The 20,372-nt window shown below is 40.7% G+C and overlaps 1 protein-coding gene across 2 annotated transcripts in view; it reads left to right on the forward strand.

Annotated features, from left to right (window-relative positions):
- gpm6bb (glycoprotein M6Bb) overlaps positions 1-20,372 on the forward strand; it is a 32,679-nt gene that overhangs the window by 6,239 nt on the left and 6,068 nt on the right. The gene's annotated exons all lie outside the window — the stretch shown is intronic.

The raw sequence follows: 20,372 nt of genomic DNA on the forward strand, positions 1-20,372 counted from the left end.
AAAAAAGGTTTCCAAGTGAGAGTTTGCATTGTCTGCTTATTATCCTCCAGAGAAAGGCTCCATCGACAGGAAGAGGCACTTCTGCCAAGCAGATGAAAATCTGCATAGCTGCGCTTTAATAAAGCGACAGCTGCAGGAAACCCAATAGCTGAGGGAGGTGTTTTGGGGAGTCTGTTTGCCTCACTGACAGACTTATTGGGGAATTAAAAAGATTGATTTAACTTTGACTAAATTGTTGGAGATAAAACCTCAGTACCCATGCAACATTGACTTATTTGTGATGTCTTTTCCATTCACACATGTTTGAAAGCTTGTGGGTCAGCCATTTGCAGGTTAGCCTCAGAGGAAAGGAGAAAATACCAGCTTCCAACAGCTTCAGGGGAGAGGAAATCCCAGATGTTCTGTCTGAAAAACACGTTGACCCTGTAACCACACACAGACTGAAGCAGAGATCAGTTAGCAGTGTTAATATCGCTGCTACACCACAGAGAGGTCTCACAAGTCATCTTAGCTTTTGACCCCTGCTCTATGGGAAAACAATACCGTGACAATAGAGAGGCCACAGCTGTAAATGGAAAAGAAAGGTTGGGATGGAGTGTACAGAGGAGTGTGTGAAAGCTTGTGGTTGTGTGATTTAATGGATTGTGTTTGTTGTTTCCAGGCAGACTTACGATTCTCTCCATAAAGACAAAATAAGAGCAGCATGTCCCAACCATTGCCTACCAACTGCAAAAGTTGTGTTACCCAGCTTTCTAATGTATTAACAGGCTGTGTTAAATACTTGAGTCTGATTGGCCGGCTCCACGTAAGTGTCTTGCTCACCCTGTCAAGGTTCTGATTAGGGCTGCACGATTATCGCAATCGCAATCGCAATCGCAATGTCAGCACATGCAATTACGTAATCGCAAAAGAGGATATCGCAATCGCAATCGCAATGTCAGCACATGCAATTCAGATTTTTCTCCATGATAACCAAGCAAGTCTGTAGACTCATCATGACACAACTTTTTTTATTAAATCGCAAGCACAATCGCAATCGCAATATTGTCCACCTAATCGCAAATCGCACCTTTTCCCCAAATCGTGCAGCTCTAGTTCTGATATGCCTAACCACCTGTTCACTATACTTTACTGTTTCGTAATACTGATCTGAGAGGTCTGAGTGTTTAGCTTCTACTTGTTGACATCATAGACTGTAAGGTGAAGTAAAACCGTAAACTTCTGTTATCATCATATTATCTAACTATGTGGCTAGTTTTGGTAAGCATGCTTGTCTAATAGGCTAAACAACATTGACACTTTCATACTAGTTCCTGTACACCAATCCTTGTGATGGCATAAGTTTAGGCCCTGTTTTCCCAATGTTTCATCTGAAAACACTACAATGCAGTGAAAATAATCAGTGTTTTCACAGTAACGCTGAGGGAATGCTTTAGTACGCATGCCAGGCCTTTAGTTGGCGCTTTAGTTGGTAGATCTCCACCTAAGTAGAATTGGGCTGATCATCAGGTGTATTGGCGAATGCTAAGTGCTAAAGTGGAGCAACAAATGCACATTTTGTTGAGCAGCACAAGCACAACATGGTAGCCAGCATCGATTGGAGCAACTGTACTGTTGTATGTGCTTGCACTGAAAACTCTGGCTTACTGCTTTTATTCGCGAGGCCGAAACATAACAATACTTTTGTGTTTCATCCCAAAATCGTTGTTGTGTATACAGCTCTTTAGTTTAAGTTACAGATCACTACAAAGAAACTTCAACCATGAGCAATGGTGGTGACAGCAGCAGTGTTAAAAGTTGACATTTGTCTCATGTTTATTTGAGGCAACTTTACAAAGAAATACGTTTTTGGAAAGGCAATCCTGAGATTGGTAGCAGCTTTAGATCTGGAAATTGCACTCCCCAAAATTCTAGGATGAGTTTCTCTTCTGTGATTGTTTTTGACAAAGTTGATAGAAGAGGTCTGGCCTCTTCTTGATTTAGAGTGTTTGGTGATGGGGGAGGAACACTGACAAGTGCTGCAGTGTTTATGACTGTAAGTAATCCTGCAGTGAGCTTCCATGGCATGAATTGGACCAGGCATAGTATCAGTTTTATCCCTACAAAATCCATAGCAGTGGTTGTATGTGAGTCCTGTACACAGTTTGCATCAAGTATTTCCATCCATGCAAACATGTGCGTCATTTGATCGATGCTGTGTTCACAAACTGCATTCCTGACCGTGTAAATGTTTAGACACTGATAATGATGAAGTGACCGCACCATCCCACATGGTGCCATAAATGGGCTCTACTTTGCACACTAGATGCTCCGTAATGTCCACATTGATGGACAAAATGTCATCACCGTGTGTGCTGTTGGAAATCCGCCGATCAGTGCTTACAGCAGTAAAGTAATGGATTGACCCACTCTGGCAGAGGTCAGCCAGGGTAGAGTGTTCACCAAACGCTGAGAGATTAGCTTTCGTTTTACTCTAAGTGAACGGTATTTGCCACTTATGGTTTAGCACTTAGTCTTCGTGTTTTCTCCTCTAATGTGAGGAAAAACACGTCTGTGCAAAGGGGGGAGGTGTCAGGTTCACGTTCTTTCATTCAGTCTTTTTTTCCAGGATCCAGTGGCTTTGAGACAGGGGGCGAGAAACTTGTGGAACAATGGCGTTAAAGTGATCCTGGTCTCCTCTGCTCTGTTGTCATAGTGCTGCTGATGAATCCTGACACGGTGGGGTCTGGCTGGCTGCTGCTGAGAAACGAAGGTTTCCACTCCTTCTAATGAGGGGTGAGCCTGAGGGGGGGTTGAAAAGGGTGAAGTCTTGAGGTCAAGGGGTGAGAGGTTGGCAGCAAGAGGAGGAGGGAGAGGAGAGGAAGGACAATAGAAGTGACGAGACGACGCAGAGAAAGAAACTCCAGCAGCTGGGGGAGACAGAGAGGAGGGTGAGGGGCTGGTCTTCATGGGAAGCAAGCCCAAGATGAGCTGGAGAGTCTGGTCTGATGTCCCTATGTCTCTGTACTTCATTATACCTCCATTGTATGTGTGCAAGCAGTCCTTCAACCCTGTGTTTTTAGCCATTTTAGCAGTCATGGTGTGAGAAAGTTTGAGTTGTGGAGGCCCACGCTTCATAGCTTTATAACAACTTTGGGATCAGGACAGGAAGGGAACAGAAAGGAGACAGATATGTTTACAGATAGTAAACAGTAGATAGTAGTAGATAATATGACTGTTGGAGGCCATGCTAACATAAATATGAAGTTCTTAAAGCTCTGCCTTGGTCTCTTCCTTTTATCAGTGGATCCCATGACTGTACGTGGAAAATTTCACAGAAAACGATCAGTTGACTCAGTTCCACTTTGTAACATCTTTCAGTTCATCTTTCTGGTGTTCCTAACTTTCCCCTACAAAAGAATCACAGTGACAGTTAGCCTTTAGCTGCTGACTACAGCAGAACATTTAGTCTCTGAACAGATAACTTTGACCTTCAGCTTCTGAAAACAAAAACTGAGCTAAAAAGAAACAAAGTTTGGCCAACATTCACGTCATGGCCAAAACTGAAACTCTGCTATACGAACGGTAAAACTACTTCAAAGCTGCAAGATGTAGCTAAGAGAACTAAGGTTACAAGTTACTTATATTAACTCAAAGGGCATGCACCAATCAGCCTGAAAGTTATGGCCACTATAACACAGATTATCTCTGCCACCTGCCAATGGATGGTCTATGTTAGTGAGCAAGTTTGAAGGATGTGATCCAAACTGTGATGGCTACAAAGATGGGTGTGATCATTTTCAAACTGCATGCATCACTTAGGGTGTTTCTAATCTGCTGTGGTGAGTTTCACCGAAAGTGGTCAAGGAAGGAAAACCAATGAACCCTAAACAGGATCATGGGTGGCTAAAGCTCACTGATGTGTGTGAGAAATAGAGACTGTTCATGTGGTCTGATCCAACAGAAGAGCTACCGCAGCTAAAATGCTAATACTGGTACTGAAAGCTCCTATAATAGACACGTGAACATCAGGACTAGTCAATGCACTTAATAGAGCATGTGCCCCATGTACATGTCCTCTTTTAAGTGATCCTGTTGCAACAAGTGCTGCGTTCCATTTGTACTCAGAAGTCAGAATTTCCGAGTGGGAACACCCTCCGAGGTTGGAAATTCCAACTCGTAAGTCCGAGCACCACCCTCGAGTTCCCAGTATGAAATTCCGAGTTCAGGGGCAAACAGTAACTAAGCTCCTGTTAGATACTTTTTATAACAGAATCTCTGACTAGTGTTTATCGCAAAAAATCAGCCGTATAGTATTATTTGATGTTTATATACAGAAATACCGCTGTTATGACAAGTTTTTCTGACTTGGCAACTGCTGAATAGAGATTACGTCATTCCAACTCCCGACAAGTTGCAAGGCCCCACCTCACAATTCCAGAGTTAGGTTTTTTTGTTGAGTTTATTTTATTTTATTTTATTTTATTTTATTTTATTTTATTTTATTTTATTTTGGTCAATTTGAGCATAAAAACTTATAAGCACAATGAAGTGAAATGATCAAATGTTGAGTTTATTATATTTCTGCATTAACACCAAACAGTAAAAAAACATCAAAACAAGAAAAAAGTAATCAACATAACAAATAACAAGTGAATCCCAAAGTTTTGGCATCTAATGCTGAAGTCTTTGTACTAGGTATCACAGCACACCTTCAAGAAAAGATGCTGCAGATTCTACTAGGTAGCAAAAAATTTGTGATGATGTATTTAGAAATGAAAGACATAGACAGAGGGACATCACAGTTATCAAAATGTACAAATAATAACCTCAAAAGAAATGTCACAACACGAAGCATGTTTTAGCAAAGTTTAAACATTACATGAGGCCTCCAGATCAACATTTTCCATCAATAATAATGTCTCTTAAGGTTTATGTATTCCAGATAAACCACACAGTTTTTTTCCCGCAATTTACAACATAAATGTATTTAAGCCCCTTGCTTTTTTCTCGCAGGCACATTTTCAAAGGTAGCTGCAGATTTCATTACCCTCCACCTCTTGGCAGCTCATCCGCTCTGTATGGATTGAAAAGACAGGAGGTCATTATGTAGCATTATTCTAACTGGATAATGGAGAGGTGTTTGCTTGCAGTATTTCTTGGCGTCTTTGTTGGCTCCACAATATACGAGTGGCAGACCACAAACACTGCCAAGACAGATCCAGACCAGAAGTAGTATCAGTAAAATATTTAGTGCACAGTGGAGGGAAATAAATACTTACACAACAACGTTTGCTTTTCTCTGATATGGCAAAAGTTCACGGCCTTGTTTCTCTTCCTCTTGCAGTGTAACTCTCTTTGCACTCTGTTCCAGGTCTCTGTTTGGCATTAACTTCCTCATCTGACTCCAGAATGGAAAGTATAAAATTCTTAGACTTTAGGTTTTGATATCGCTTTGGGTTTTTTGTCCAGCCAAGCCATGATGGCAGTTTCCAAGGTGCTGTACGCAAGGAGGCCCAGATAATGTGAAGCATGTGTGGGTCTCACTCTCTGTGTAACCACAGTGGCTGCAGAGGTGCCAGACAGTCAGAGCTATCGTGTCATTTTTGGAGGAACAAGACGGTCTGAGTGAGTGTTGCTCCATTTCCAGACCTGACGCGATAGTAACACTAACATGCAATTAGAGAAGTGCTGAGTCAGATACCCTGGGCATTGTTTGGTCAAAGACTTGTAATTACACTCAAGAGGGGAGGCTCGATATGAATGCGTTCAATGGAAGAAAGGCCAACACATTATATATGGATCTAATGGAGAAGGCTTGGCAGAGTTGGATTTCTTCTTTCAGGCAGAACAAAGTCAAAGTATTCTTCTTGGAAACAATGTGTTGGTCCATGTGATGAGTACTTCCTCTTCAGAGTAAAAAGCTGTTTGTTTTTAGGTTTTATTCTTCTGGTTGGATAATTACAGGTTTGTGGATGAGACCCTTTGTTAAAAAGATCCCACTCAAATCAGAGCTGGTAAAGAGGAAGCAAAGTTCTGCCCACAGTTTGAATATAGCTGGGAGCTCAACCTCTGGAGCTTCTTGTAAGATTTAATAAATGTAGATTTGTCAAAATACAAGTGTAGATTCATACTGTGAAAAAGTAATCATAGAGATAATACGGAGCAGTTTGAAGTCTGTTGAACTCACTCAAGTGATGTAGCCTAGGTCAGGTATTATCTATAGACTGTATATAGAGTGGACAGTGTGGCTCCACCATTTACCATTGTACGGTTTTGAAGCCAAAATACCCCCGTCACAGGCGCCACCATTGTAGCAGTTGTGCAGCCAGAGTCTGCGCAGTAGAGACAATGAGGGATTCTGGGAGAATCTGAGTGGAGCTGGGTGACAAAAATAATATATATTTTTTTCTTCTTTTGAGAGTCTAATCACTTCCTGACTCTACCTCCCGACATATTTTACAATCCCTGAAAAAAATACTTAACAACGGCAGCTGTCAATCATCGCTAAATGTTACATAAAGCCTTGTTTTTAACCACGTATAACTAATGGAAACAAACTTTTCAGAAAAAAAGAGGACTTAAATACAAGACAGCCAAATGATATCTTCAAATCACCCCAACAATCGGACGTGAGAAACATTTCTACGAGGAGTATTAATTTTTCAACCTATACTGCAGCCAGCCACCAGGGGGAGCAGTTTTTGTGGAGACCTCACTTTGAGCCGAGCAAGCAGGCATCCATTTTTTTTTTCAGTCTATGGTATTATCAGAGTCAAGGTGTGGAGTCAGAAACAGTGTTTTTTTAAAAAAATGTCAGTGCTTTGTAACTTTTCTACACTTTGTCCTTAATGAATATTCAGTTTGCTTTATTTCCATATTAGAAGTATGAGAAAAGTGCCAAAACATATAAGACTGATAGATAGTCATACTTTTGACCCAAAGCTGCTGCAAGCAAAATAGAGCAACTGTTTTTAAATTTAAATGAGCGAGCACTGCTAATGAAAACAAATAAGTGAAACGGAAAATGAGACATCACGTATCAGCATGTTAAAACGTGAATTTGTCTGAACCTTCACTGTTTGCAGCGTGATAATACAATAGAAAAAGACATTAGATTAGAGGTAAGGCGTTCAGTTTTTGCCGCCATAGTGGTAAAACACATATCGATGTAGTTAGTTAATGTTATTACTCTGTTACCCACTTGTTGTTTACCACAGATCCCATTTGTTGGGGTGAGCTGCCACAGGGAGATTGCATTCTGGGTAATGCAGTTCCAAGTTTTGGCCCCAATGATTCCTGGATTCTTTCTCAGCTGTCCACACACTGTTCAAGCTAACTAAACCTGTTTGATGCTGTTGGCAGCGATACAGACCTCTGTAATAGAAGAGAAAACTTTGAGGCACTTGTTGAAGTTCAAGTTTGAAAAAGGAAAACTTGTGTGATGCCAAAAAAAGAATTAACTGCCTTTCAACCTTTGCTCTGTTACAACACTGAGTTTATCCCAGTTCTCTCTTTCTTGTTTTTTTCTGCTGTGTAAACAACAAAGCTTGAGAAAAAGACAGTTTTCTTAGTTTTAATGTCCTGACAAGGCCAAGCAGAAAGCACAAAGCTCATTATAAGTCAGCCCTTTGTGGTTTTCCCTTTCTCTGTCCACATGCTTTTCTATAATGAATGAGGTCAGTTAGGATATTCATATTTTCCACTGCAGGGAGGACATTTTTCTTACGAAACAGGGCTCTATGGATCATGTTGCTTGGATTGGAAGTAAAAGCTGATGTCAGAAAGAATGTTTGAAAAGAATTGATGTTATTTATATTGCGATGCTTTTTTGTTCTGTAGATTTGCAGCAGAAAATAGGACACAACTGAATGGATCCGTGTAATGGGTTTGTGGTGCGCTGCTCTTGTATACTAATCAATGATCTGGCTTCAGTACAACCAACATGACAGCAGATGACCTATGAAGATGTCCTGCATTTCAATCTGGGCCACCATAGCGCGTAGAAATGCTTCACACTGACCGAAACAAATCACCCAAACTGTGTTTAGAAGAATCTCAGCCTCAGACGTTGTAACACGACACCAATCACTGTCCAAAACAAGAGTGGGGAATGTTACAGCTTTTTCCATGAGAGCTGAGGAGTAGACTTTGGCCCTAATCGTGTGTCATACCTCATACGGGCAACACCACACACCCATTTGGCTGTGCCTTGATGGTGTGGTGACTCTTTCTTCCTCTGTTCCAAAGTGGTACTCAGGCCCTGGAATAGACCTGCGTCCCTGAGAACTCCAGTGGGAATTCATCAGGGTGCAGGTCTTTACGGGTGATTGAACACTGAGGAGCATTCAGGGCCCCCAGTCTCACAGCGTGAAAGGTTGACCCACAATGAAGCCTCCTTCATTTGTATACGCTTCATCATCATTCGGATTGTGTCCTGGAGTAGGGGAGTGGCTCTGCTTCAGCCCTGGAGTTTAGCATGCAGGACTCGGGCTCTGCCTCCTGTGTTCACATGAGTATTCCCTCAGATATTCAGCCTTTCTGGTAAAGCTAAGCCCAATCATTATGAGTCTGACAGAAGCTTTTTCATGTTTGCATTGACTATCAAGGCTGTGGCTGCATTTGTTTTGATTCCTTCTTCAGCCAGCTTGTTGCTTTTAATGTAACACTTCATGTAAGCTCAGCTGTCTTCAAGGTTTCTTCACACAACAGGGTTGTTGAGGAGGAAGCATCAGGCTTAAAATTGATTGATAACCTTGTGTGTACAACATTCTTCATAAAAATTATGATAGGGGTTTTAACTTTGACACGACTAGTTCCTGATGAAGAAAACAGTGAGTTCTTAGTTGGTAACGCTCCTGCATGCGTTTTCCTGCTGTGTGCAAATTTAATGTTGTCTTGAGTTCATTTGCCAAGGAGTGAGACATCTTGCATCCTTAGAATCTTTGCTGCAAATGGCAACTTCAAAGCAACAGGTAAACCAAACAAAACACAAAACTTTACTTTTATTTACCGTTTCTATCGTGAATATAGTTTGCAGCAGCTGTTTGACTTAAAGTTTATAGACAATGTCCAACTAGATTCATGCATCATAAGTTTTATACTCTGACACTTCGTTTTTCCAACACAAGTTGCTACATCAACTTTCCTCTGTGCTGGAATTTAGAGGTATAAAACTTCTAGATCTTATTTACATATTTGTGTCTATTAGTTTATTAGTTTTTATTCATGAATAGATAAAAGAGGAAACATGTTCAGAGTTTCCTTCCACATGTGGGCAATAAACAGAAACACGTCCGTACTCTTTGAAAAGGCTGCAGATGGTGTTTGGTCTGTTTTGATTTTGTTGTTCATAGTTTGTAATTTGGAACCAGCTCTGTGTGGTTATATGAGCTACATAATGTATCAAACTTATTTCTTTTGGGACTTCTCTGAGGCTTTTTAGTTCAACTAATGAGTAAAAAAAAACACAGCTACCCCTAAATCAGAAAAAAAGTTTGTGTAGGAAAACGAGCTGCAGCTCCTCACATCACAAGGACGTCCTCTCTCCTGGTGTTTAACGGGGCTGAGGAGGATCAGTGCAGCATTAGTTGTTGTGGGATCCCTGCTAAGTTCACTTCCCTGACCCCTGAGGCTCCCCTCCCCTGCAGATCCCCCCTCCTCTCTGAGGTCTGGTATCCGTGAGAAGACCCCACTCCAGCACGGCCCCCCTCCTCACTGCTGAAAGGCCTTTCTCTCATTAGCATGCCCCTGGGGCTCCCCGGCCTGCTGTTGCCAAACAAACACAGCCAAGATCTTCTTCGCTGTCTCCTCCACTGTCTGTTTCTTTGGTCATCGTTTGCACTTCCTCATCCATTACCTCTCTCCCTTTTCTCCTTCCATCCTTTGATTCCTCTCAATCTTTAATGTGCTTTTTTCTGTTGTCCACTTCTCTGTGGATTCCTCATTGTCACGTTGTTTCCAGCGTTGTTTGTACAAACCCCGAGGACGCCGTGTCTGCTCGTTCAGGAAATGTCCTGTGTCCTTTTTATGTGAGTCAGAAGCCACCAGATGGGAGGAAGAGCGGCGGTCAGAGGTTTGCTAATGTATGCAGCAGAGACAGAGGGCATATGGTGCAGATCAGGAGATGAAGGGCACACATTCCCCCCTTTTCTCAAACTGTGGTCCAAAGTGAAGTAGATTTTCAGCCACTCTGTCAACTGTAGTGAGGGTCCTCCACTCATCTGAGTGCAGCCCCCTCTTTTGATATCAGAAACCTGTTCCCACAAAGCACTGCTATTCTGTGGCTTTTTTTTTAAGCTACCACACTGCAAACAGTGCTGGTCCAGAAAAAGTTTTGCGACACTTATAAACGATGCCATATTTTCTGTTTTGCTGCTTTGTTTTCATTAGCAGTGTTCACTCCCTTTACTTTTTCTTCTTCTTCTTTATGTACATTGAACACAGCTGCTCTGTTTTGGTTGCTGCAGCTTTGGGTCAAGGATAAAACAACTTGAGGAGTTTTTTGTACTTCTCTTAGAATATTTGCAGCTCAAGTTTTCAAGTTGCAATCTTGTCTCTGAGAAACAGTGACACCATTTGTACTCCCTTTTTAGTTTATGCTTCTTCTTCTCTGTGACTGTGGATGGAATACCACCATCTACTGTGTGGCTTGTTAATTTGTTAAAGAAAGCAACTTTTGTGAGCTTTTTGATCTAAACTATGAATAATAATAACAAATTCGATTAGTTATTAATTAATTAAAATGTGAACCACATGTTTTTTTATTTATTCATATTTTTTGAACCAGAGAGCTGCCCTTTTTCATGCACTAAATATCGTCAAATTATGATATTGTAACACCAAAGGTATGCACACATGGACTAGGTTTCAGATATTTTCCAAAAGCCTCAGTGAATGAGTCAAATAATTTTCTCCAGCAAAAAAAAAAAATAACTCAATGGCCAGAAGGAATGTAAGGAAAATAACTGATTGGAGACTTGTATCACTTCCTACTTTTGTGTAGGATCTACTATTAAAGTAGCATTTGAGTGACTTCTGACTTAGAGCACCCACTACAGTCCAAACAAATCCCCCCCTGACAAGACCTCTGCAAAACTGCTCTGCCTTTGTAAAGCAGTATGACACCAAACAAGCAAAGCAGAGGAGAGGGCAAGAGAAAGAGAAAGATAGAGGGGAACGCACAGGGAAGGGGAGAGTGAGAGTCGAGCATAAGGAAGGAAAAAAAGAGAATCTTGCTGAAAGGAAGCATTTTTGTTGGATGGGAGAAAAACAACCATGGAAACTCCATCAGAAGAAAACCAAGAGCAGAGGCAGGACAAAAGAGGTACCAATGAGCGCTCACAAAGAGCCGCTTCACTTCTTTCTCTTCACTGCTCGTGTTTACTGGGGCTTTAACCTACTCCAGGCCGCCTGGTTTTCACTCCACACGAGAGTCTGGTAGATTTCACTCAACAGGTGTCATTTTTAAACATCAGCTCAGCGTTTAATGCATCGATTTGTTGATATTACTGCAGCTGTGAAGTAACACCCTCTGAGCTGCGTCACGTTGTTTGCTCTGTGATGTTATTAATTGAAATAAGAGGGGTGTGTTTAGCAGATGTCACTCCTGCAGCTGGAGGCACGCTGTGTAGCCGCTGGTCATCATCATGCTACTGTCACTTCTGAGGACAATGAGCCTCCTGCAGGATTAACAGCACATCCATCAAACCTCAGGGTGCTTTTCAGTTGTTTCTTTCAGGAGAGATGAGCGGGGGTGGTAGGGGACCAGTGATGATTTATGAGGTGAGTGAGGGGCTTTCAAGAGAGAAGATGAACAATCACGACATTACCCGTCACAAATAGCCCTGAGGAGTGTGTACACTAAAGAGAGAAAGGATCATTTACTCACACACCTCCCTCTTGCAGGAATCATTGAGCCCTAATTGCTCTTTGATCTGAACATCTATTTCAGGTGAAAAATTGAAGTCAGACAGGCACTTCCCTCCCAGAGGGGTTTTTGGGTAAGCGTTTCCTCGAGTTATATTGACTGATCTCAAAATCGATAGTTTTGTTTCACAGTCAGACCTCTGTGAGGAGTTCAGCTCAATTTAATACCTGTACTTCAACATGACATACAAAGTAAACCAGATCATCATGGTAAGACAGAGGGGGAGCCTCTGCCAGCCTGGCTCAGGGAGGAGAAGAAGGTTAATATTTGGTAAATACTTTTCAAACATCCATAAATGTTAAGCAAAGAGGGCTTAAATTAAAAAAAAAAAAAAAAAGATGTTTATTACAGCAGCTTTAAAGCCTGTGTCCACAACTCCACTGACCTCCATTTCCCTTGGTCATTATAAATCTTTTAAAATGGCTAAGTTCACTTTAAAATTGCTCAAATTCAATGAAATTAAATGTCCAAAAATCTGATAGAGTCTGACTGTAGCATTAGCAGCCGTTAGCAGACCTGGAAATAGTAACAGTTTCTCCTCTGCTTCTCTGTTATTGACAGATGTCTTGCCTCTCCAGAATTTTTAAATTGTTATTGATGTAAAATTGGTGTTTGTACAGTTATAAACTGTTTACAAAAAATATGTATACTGAAGGTAGGGATGCACTATATATCAGCATCAATAATGACTTCAATATCAATATCAATATCGATATCAATATCGGCCGATGTGTAAAAGTGGGCCGATAATTACTCATCAGCTGCCGGCCATTTTCAGAGCATCTTGAGCAATCTTTCCAGACCCAAATAATATTGTTTCCTATAAATATGTAAACACCAAAACTACCTAAGAAGAGTGGGCACTCTTCTTTTATGTCTCTCTTCCTGTTTTTGATCTAAAAAACAGACAAAACATTCTTTTTTGAATGCGTTCATCTGGGGCGTTCCATCCATTGATCTTTTCCAGTGTCATCTTTTCTCATGATCCCGCTGCTTTTTCTCTTTGAACTACCTCAGCACATCATCTCAGATTGTTTTTTTTAACCTATATTGATATCAGTAAATATCGGTTACCAGCCATAACAGCAATGTTAATATCAGATATCAGTATTGGCCAAAATTTTCATATCGGTGCATCCCTAACTTAAGGACATTTTTTCTATCAAAAACTAAGGGGAAGGGGGAATGTGGGAAACACTAAACAGATTTCAAGATTGTAGAAATGTCGAACCAAGGTAATCAGGCCAAAAGTGTTCGGTTCACGGTGATGAAAAGTTGAAAAAAGCAGTAAACCATTGGTTTATGAGGCTGAAACCAGTGCAAAATGAGGATTTCAAGAAAATTTGATGACATCCTTACGGTGGTTTTAACTCAGAATAATAAAACCTAGAGTTTCATTATTGGACTGCATAGTTCAGATGTCTCTCAGCTGTTCCTGTTGAACTGAGAAGTTTTAGCTGTGGCCTGTGAAACACCCTGAGATTCAGTGTGGGATCTGACTTGACTCTCCCATCATTAACTTACCCATCACAAGGCTCATAATCACATGTTTACTCCTCTACTGTTCCTGAGCACACAATTCATGAGCTATTATAGCCATCATTGCCTCTTATTGTCACTGAACACACACAAACACACAAACACACACACATCTCTCAACTCACTGAGTGAGCTGTAGTCAACAGCTAATAGCTGACAGTCTAAGTTTCCGTTGTTAGAAAGGTAAACAATGAGACCACTTTCGATCTATTTGCAGGCTTAGATCTCTTCAGTCCCTCGAGAACCGCCATTACTGCCATTAAGGCGTTTTTAAGTATCGCTCCTCTCGAAGTGGGGAGTGTGGAAAATGAGACTGTTTCTCATAAATGGTGTTTTGGCAGCTCGCCCCAATGAAGCAAACAACAACAGTTTAGCATTAACTGTAAACACACACACATCTGTTTGCAATGAGGATGGATGTTTGATTAGGAGAGGAGAGGAGGGGGTAACGTAGGGCTGGAAGGCAGTTTGGTGAGCTGGATTCAGGAATGAGATGAGGTGCAACGTCTTTATCACACATTGTGCCCAAGTTTGTTTATTTGTGTTTGGATTTAGTCTGTATACCGTACACATACTTTAGCTCTGTGTGTTTGATTATTTGGTGTTTGAATGCGTTAGTCTTGCGTGGGATACTGCGTAGGAGTGGGTGTGTCTGGTATTGACATAAAATTAGACACTTAAGATATCTGGTGCTCACTGGATCACATCTGGTTGATATTTCTCCATCTTTTTTATATTTTCATGAAGGGTCCCAGCTGTTGGAAGAATTCATCTCTGCTGCGTTGACAGGTTGTGTTCATTTGATGACTGTGGAGGGTGGTGATGAAGCAACGCCAGCTGCAGGGTTTAGGGGGATAAGTTTGAGTGATGCAGGGCTGGATTAAGGTTTTCGAGGACTCGGGGCAAAATTTGCAGATGGGCACCTCAGAGTCACCCCAGGTCCTAGAATAAAACAGGCACGGTCAGCTGCCCACTGTGACAAAACATGACAAAACATCACTTCTTGTTGGGTACAAATGTTAGTTGTGTCATTAAAGGTTTGTTAAACACCTGACAGTTATGTAACTAGCTTGTACATGTTTTCTTGTATAGGCTTGAAAACAACAATCAAGACACAGTAGACCTGGCAGTTTAGGGTTCTGGCCCTCAACACTTTGTTTTTTTTAGGCACTAGATTTAAACCTCCCTTTGTTTTCTAGGAATCAAGAATTTGTCAGTCTTTGATGGTCTCTTTTAGTAAGACATTTCTTGTTATTCATTGGAGGATTTCGTGCTTTGACAAACAGCGTCCCCTGAAGAGCGAAGTGGCTCTTTATGGCTCAGCTATGTGCTGTGCTGGAGGCGCACACAGGATGGAGCTCAGCGGTGGGCTTGTCCTGGGCCTGGAGCCTGCAGGGCCCGGAAGAGCAGGACCGTGGTTCACTGCGGCTGTGAATGGCCCCTGAGAGTCCAGTGTGATGGACAGTCTGGGGCAGCACACACTGCCTCTTTGTATCAAGGCTTCTTGGACTCTCTCTGTGTCTCTATTTTCCTCCTCGTGATCCCACTGTGTCATTACAAACAGTTGCTAACTTGTCTGTGTTCCCCTCGTTCTGTCTTTATATTTCACTCTCCCTCTTCTCCTCTCATTCATGTGCTGCTGCAGCGAGCTGGAGAGGCTTGAAGTGGTTAGAGTTCTAACCAGGAGTATTACTCAGGGAGCATGTGAATGTCATCAGAGGGGAAAAAAAGTCCAACGTGATTCTCATTTATGATCCTCCACTCTGAACAAGGCAGCAGGATCCATTTAGTCCGAGCTTGTTGTTTAGTGTCTTCACCGTTATCCCCTGTGGAGGAGGATGATTGCTGCTGAAGTCTGACCTGCAATATCCTGTTTGCTCTGAAATCCCACATAGTGCACTCAAAGAAAACAATCTGTACTTTGCTGTGTGGTGGATTTGCTGACACTGGCTGGCTTACTTGTAACCCTTAGATACACATTACAATGTCTTCTGTGAAGCTGGCGCTGTCCTTCAGTCTGTGTAATTAATCTTTGAACCAGACTTAATTATTTAAAGAGAGGCAACATAAAGTATTTATCTTGGTTGTAAAGGGCCATGCACAATAAATGTTGCGTTTGCCACTGATGGTTCAAAGCATGTTTTCATCCACAGGCCAATCAAGTATTCTCTGAAGGAATTAATTTTACAGCTGTTTAGACAGAATTCTAAATTCAGATTAACTGATGAGTCTAACACTAAGAACTACTCAAACAGCCATAACAAAGCACAATTTGTTCAACATGACTAAACATAGGGTTACAGTCCGTGGGTAAGCAGTGTGAAATCTTTTGTGACGCTAACATTAGCAGAGCTAGCACTAACAGCCTCTTTACAGGTTAGTAAATAATTAATAATAAACTTTGTTAATAAGTGGTGGGAGAAAAAAAATTGAAAATCAATATATCTGGATTTTTTGTTTAATATCAAAATTGTGATTCTGTATCGAATTTTTTTTTTTGATTCAAATTCAAATTCTTCATTTTAGTCTTTGTTAATCAACTGAATTGGAAAAAAAGTTACCACTATTCTCCAGCAGAGGAAGAAATGATTCCCCTTGACTCACGTGATGTGCATCTTATAGGAAAATATGGCTCCTGATATAGTCTGTCAACTTTATCATTATTTAACTTTTATTTTATTCATTATTTAACAAAAAATCGCAATTTAAATCAAATCAGCACTCCAAAAAATCATATTAGAATCAAATCATGAGAATAGCATATGATCCAAGCCCTATTGTTTATAAAGCAATTTTTAAAACTTTAAAACAATCAAAACATGAAAGAGAAAACAGGAGAAATGTGATGAGGAAAATATTTTTTATTAAAAAAAAAAAAAAAGTATCAGAGGAGAGTCATAAATACAGATGCCAAAAACCACCACCAGATGAAAAACATAAAATAACAGAAGGACAAAAAATAAAATATTGAAACACTAATGAACAGACAAAAAGTCTTGTCTGAGAAGGAACAAAAGCAGCATTTCAAAGATTTAAAACACGCTCAGAAAACATCTCCTGGAAAAGCACAAGGATAAAAATGTGTTTTCAATAGATTTTTAAAAGAGAATAAATAAAACTATTAATAGTTTGTTTCCCAAACTAGATTTTTTTTTCTATGGAGAAAACCAGTAATTAAAAGTTGGTTTAACTAATCTTTCAACTTTTCAAAAGCCAATGTTTCTTTATTTTGGAAAATAAGACAGATCTTACCATTAATTGTACAGAAAGGCGACAACGAGCCCAGCACAGAAACCCTTTATTGACCCCTGAAAACCACAGATTGTAATTTAGCGATTATTTATTTTTTTTAGATTTAATAGGAAAGATATAATATGTTGTTAAGAAGTGTTTTTAAGATGTTGCTTCTTGGATCTTTTGAGCTTAAGAAGTACATTTTCTGGCTGCTTGTTTGTTCCCTGACTGCTGAGCGATGCAAGTGGACTCCTGGCTTTCTTTGGATGATCAGTCCAGTTAATTCAAATGAAATTTAGTTTCAGTGGGTAATTCCCAAATATTTGATTTCTTCTTCCACTCATAATCCATCCTTTTATCTCACAAAGAAGAAGTGAAGATGTAAAAGCTGCCAGCATTGAGCTCAAAGACACCACACTAACTTTCAGGAGGACTTTCCTGCTTTGATCCCTGAACTTAATGAGACTGGTTTGATGTTGGTGCAGACTGCTCGTCATGTTGTGCTCTGTGCAGGACTACCTAAAAGTCCTGTTGGTCTCTGAAGTCCTGTCTGTGCCTCTCATGTCTAATACCAGGACTAAAGCTTTCACAGAGGCTCTTTGTGAACAGAGTCATATTCTTGCTAATAGCTGAACCTTGTCAGTGGGTCTGTCAATGTGCCAGTGTTTTTCCAGTCGGCCAGAACCGTGTTATACTAACCTGCCAACATGTCTGAACCAGCTGTGAAAATACCACCGTGGATTTATTGCGTTATTAAACATAACAACCTGAGAGTGACATGAGGTTTCTCCATCCAGAGGTTAGACTCAATCTGAATGGATTGATCCTTCAAAAGCAAACCTCTCCTGTGGGATGGACGCTCATCAAACAGATGGTGTATCGATCAGATTGGTGGCTTTCAAACATAATGTACGTTTTTTTTTCTCTCTAAGTGCTGCAAGTAAGAGAAGTATGGCAGACGCAGGGTTGTCAGTCTGACCTTCTCCAGGACGGGAGGCGGGTTTCAGAGTCAGTGTGAGGTTTTAAAACATGTGAGGCATTTTATATATTCAGTATGGACTCCCCCAGAGAAAGCTTTTTCAACATCACATCAAATCACATTTAGACAATCAAGGCGGAGTGGCTGTCATGATGATATTGTTTTATCCAGCACTGAGCTGTCAGCTTTGGACGGCTGATCTAATGGGAGAAGTGTCACAATGAGGCATGGTTTGAAATTAAAAAGACACAATAAGTTGAGCAGCCATGCTTATTTTGTCTTTGACAGTGAGATTAGTTCATTCTCTAGCAATATGACAGTCTTTATTGCTCCTTTATTAGTAACAAATGTTGTGCAAAGGATCTAGAAACAGAGATAAACCCTCCACAGATAGAAACATCTCTTCCAGAGGCCGAACCCTGAGAGCGAGTTGATTAATGGCGAAGATACAGCAGCTACTGGATCATAACTTCCTGATAGTGTCATCCACTGCAAGGGTCCTTTAAACGGACTGTATTTACTTTGCATCTGGGCTCAATATCCTGTGGAGCTTGGAGCTCTGACTCCCAGCAGCCCACTCACCCTCCCCTTCGTGCTCATCAGAGAAATGTGGGCTGTGGTGGAAGTTAGCGACTCTGCTGTGGGCACATTCATGGAGTTGTGGTGAGCATGCTGCTATGGCAACTCCTATTCAACCAGCATGGGACAAAAATGTTTTTATCTCCCTGTACTACACAAACAGACAGGATGACTGCTGAAGTGTTGGCCAGCAGCAGTATTTCAGTTTAATTTGCTTTGTCGAGGCACAAACATGGATGAACTTTTAAAATTCTCACCTTAAGCTTCTCATGCATGAATATTTAACACTAATATTGCTGCCCTTACAACCAAAACAAGTATCTGACAAACACATAACTGTCCTGTGTAGCTCTTTGCAGAGCTCTCTGTAAATGTACATCCATTACTCCTGCCAAACTCTGTCACATTCAAATATTTTGATCCACATTTAATACAAGTTATCAATAATGTGTACTTCAGATGCTTTGTGACATGTCAGGGCTTTAAAACATCACCAGCCATTGACCTTGGTACCCTCTGATTTCACAACATCCTGTCACACACACACACACATGTGGGTCTGATTGGGAGCACGCTGTGGTTTGTTTGCATGCTTCCACAGACGCTGCATTGTGATGACGGCCTTTGTTTCATACAGCACAGCAACACATCAGGCCAGGCAGATCCATCTGGGTCACTTCATTCTTTCACTTTGAGTCGCCATCGATTTCCAATCCGGCTTGGCAGGCAGACATCCAAAGCTTTGACCTGCTGGATGGCCATTAGTGGCCCGTAAGAGCAGTGATGAATTGTCAGATGAAACATTATAGGCAGTGAAACCTCAGACTCCTCGCGCTGAAAAACTGTGCTGGTGCTCCAGATCGCAGGAAGCGCGGCGCATCAAGCGTGACTGCAGAGGAATTATATGAACTTTGTCTTGAACAGGCTTGTCTGTATTTTGTGTCTGTGTTTCTTTGCAGCAGTGAGGACTTTTGGTCCTTAGATATCACACCACTTTTGTAGTTCACTCTCCTGAAAATCATACCCACTGAAAAACAACAAAAAATCACGAAGCTGCAGGCTGGAAAGCTGACGGAAAGCTGTGAACCAATTTCAAACACCATCGAGCATAGAACGGGTTATATTTCATCTGATATTACAAAATCCTGTCTCCTTTTTATCCAAACTTTCTTTGGACAAGCTCAAAATTGATCACACTGGCACTCAACATAATTTGATCCAATCAGAGGGAAAAGATTATCCTTCGACTCCATCCAAACAGTTCTTGCAAATTTTTAGCTGATGCAGTTTGTCTAACCAAAAGACTGAGTTTCTGGACCCCAAAGATTTCCCATTTTCCTGCCTCATTATGATGCCTCACACATCCCTACCTACTGCATCCACTTTTGTCTGCTGGAGGCTACACGTGTTTTTTTCTGGATGCCATTAAATTCTTATTTAATACACACTGCAAAAATACTGAAATCTCATCAAGTGATTTTGTCTTATTTTAAGTAAAAAATGTCTTATTGTACTCCATATAAGCCATGTGCAATTTATCAGTCCAGAAAAATGTCTTGTTTCAAGTTGATTTAAGGCAAAAATGAGGTCTGAATTGCTTGTAACAAGTTAAAAAATCTGCCAATGGAACAAGTAAAATGTTCTAAAATATTGCTAGAAACTAGAATAATGTCTTCATACAAGTAACTTTTCTCTTGTTCCATTGGCAGACTTTTTTAAACTTGTTACAGGCAATTTAGACCTCATTTTTGTCCTTAAATGACTCAAAACATGTTTTTTTGGACTAGTCAGGTGAATGTGGCTCATACTAAGTCTAAAAAGACATTTTCTTCTAAAAATAAGACAAAAACACTTGGTTAGATTTCAGTTTTTTGCAGTGCATGTACATATTTTTTAACTTTATTGCAACAACATCAGGCGTTGAAAATTGCACTCGATGCATAGGTACAAAAAAAGTGTAGTTCCCCTTGTGACCACTTGAGGCTGAATGCAAGTTCCAAGGATCCCCATTAACCCCCATGATTAAACACCCATATGTAACACCAACACTTAACTAGCTCACTGCCTGGTTAAATTACTGCTTTAGGTCTATGTAGCTTATTTTATTTTATCAATACCTGATTTCTTTGATGT

The sequence above is a fragment of the Halichoeres trimaculatus genome, unplaced genomic scaffold, assembly GCF_033239565.1.
Source record: "Halichoeres trimaculatus isolate MK-OKI-2021-1 unplaced genomic scaffold, fHalTri1.1 fHalTri1_scaffold_19, whole genome shotgun sequence".
NCBI classification, from domain to species: Eukaryota; Metazoa; Chordata; class Actinopteri; order Labriformes; family Labridae; genus Halichoeres; species Halichoeres trimaculatus.